This window comes from Physeter macrocephalus, chromosome 4 (assembly GCF_002837175.3).
Source record: "Physeter macrocephalus isolate SW-GA chromosome 4, ASM283717v5, whole genome shotgun sequence".
NCBI classification, from domain to species: domain Eukaryota; kingdom Metazoa; phylum Chordata; class Mammalia; order Artiodactyla; family Physeteridae; genus Physeter; species Physeter macrocephalus.
The window spans coordinates 29,400,198-29,402,376 of record NC_041217.1 but is presented as its reverse complement, the minus strand read 5'-3'; the positions used below and the strand labels follow the sequence as shown (position 1 = coordinate 29,402,376).

At 40.8% G+C, this 2,179-nt stretch overlaps 1 protein-coding gene across 1 annotated transcript in view; it reads right to left on the bottom strand.

Moving 5' to 3' along the window:
• The window catches only part of HMCN1 (hemicentin 1), a 554,195-nt gene that overhangs the window by 221,565 nt on the left and 330,451 nt on the right, over positions 1-2,179 (bottom strand). The gene's annotated exons all lie outside the window — the stretch shown is intronic.

Below are 2,179 nucleotides of genomic sequence, written 5' to 3'. Positions count from 1 at the left end.
AAAATCTACAAACAGTAAATGCTGGAGAGGGTGTGGAGAAAAGGGAACCTTCCTACACTGTTGGTGGGAATGTAAATTGATGCAGCCACTATGGAGAAGAGTACTACGGAGGTTCCTTAAAAAACTAAAAATAGAACTACCATATGACCCAGCAATCCCACTACTAGGCATATATCATGAGAAAACCATAATTTGGTAGTTTTTAATAAATCCTTACAATGACTAACCTTCTATTTCTCTTTCTTTTCACATTAACTCAGACATCTTCTAGCCTGCATCCCCTGTCTCTGATGATTTTCCATGTCAGTATGTACACTAATTGCATCTCCTGCTAACATACATTGTGTTACCATATTCAGACAGTATATTTATAGACTTGTGTTTTCTTAGGTAGTGAATCTGTTTATTCTTTTCTGTTGTTGCTAGGTAGTTGAGGGGATACTTGATTTCTTTTATGGAGTCTAGCTTTCAATCATTCTTGACTACACTGGCAAGTCTCTAGGCCAGTCTTTACAGTCTGAGCCAACGTACCTCCACGTAATGGCACAGACTACTTGCATCAGAGATGCTGTTTCAGGAGATGTGGGAATGGGCCCAGGAAGCTGTACTTTTTTTTTTTTAGGAAGCTGTACTTTTAACAAGCAATACCTATGACTTTTATGAACAGAAGTTTGAGAGCCTTAAACACTGAAGTTTGGTTCTTCCTAGTTCTGGAGACATATATTCTGTTCTTCATTACAGAGTCTTCATTTAAGTAATTTAAACTAGTCTAGAGAACAAAACCAAATCTTTCTTTTTGATAACTCCTGAAAGAGTAAAAGTGGAAAATATTTTACGTCTAATACCTTTAAACCTCAAAAGCACTCTGCAAGTCAGATACTCAGAGAGGTTAAATCGTTTGCTCAAGGTTACACAGATCACATTCAGCATAGAATTTAAACTGAAGTCGGCATGACTCCAGTGCCTGAGATGACTACAACACATCATGCTATCCCACTCAACTATTTCCTTTAGCCAACAATGGAGATAAGATAAGGATTGAAACTGTTGGAAGGGAGGGAACAAATAGCCTGTAAAAGGAGGAGAGAAGGAGACTCACGGCAGAAAAATGGGGAAGGAGAGCAAGCCCACCCCCAGCACACTCTTAGATGGAAGTGGAGGTCTGAGTATATGCTGGAGACAGCTGCCAAAGAACACTAGAAAGATATACAAGGCCCTATAAGGAACAAGGTAAATTCAAGGCAACTTAAGGGAGAGTAGGGTCAGCCTGTCCCCCAACCCTCAATTATAGTGAGACCATTCCAAGATGGTTACACTCAGATATTGGTCTTTAGGTTAATTATTCAATGAAAAAATAAAGGTCCTCTTAAGGAACATGGTTTGTGTGTATGACATCCATAAGTTAGGTGCTCACATTGGAAGAACTGGGGAAAGAATAAGCTGGTTTATTGGAAACGTTTAGAGAACTGATGATATAAATCTTTTAACTGGGTGATTTAAATAAAAGAAAATATGTAAAGAAACAGATTAGAATTCAACGTTCAAATTAAATTTTTTCATTCACTTACTATTTACTCTTTCATTTGTTAAATATTTATTGACTGCCTGCTATATACCTGGAATTAAACTAAGTGCTGGAGTGTTCTTCTAGGTTAAGATTGCTCAGAAAATGTAGAGTAAATATATGAATGAATGGATGGAATGAATGAATGAATAAAAGTTTAACAAGCAATCACGTGAATTAGAGAAAATGAACAACATGTACAATGAGAGCTTGGCTAGCTCTCTGCAAATATCCTTGGCTGAGTTAGGAAAGCTCAAGCCTACAATTCTTGGCCCTTTCTGATGAGCCTCTAGAGATGTGAAGTCTTACACTCAAGGTCAGGTAATCTTTCAAGTTTACTGTGAAGCTACAGTATTCATGAAGTGTTCCATAGCCAACCAGACTTTTTATTAAAGCACATGAGAGAAGATCCTGAGTCAAGAATAGCTTCTAGGGCTTCCCTGGTGGCGCAGTGGTTGCGCGTCCGCCTGCCGATGCAGGGGAGCCGGGTTCGCGCCCCGGTCTGGGAGGATCCCGCGTGCCGCGGAGCGGCTGGGCTCGTGAGCCGTGGCCCCTGGGCCTGCGCGTCCGGAGCCTGTGCTCCGCAACGGGAGAGGCCGCAGCAGAGGGAGGCCC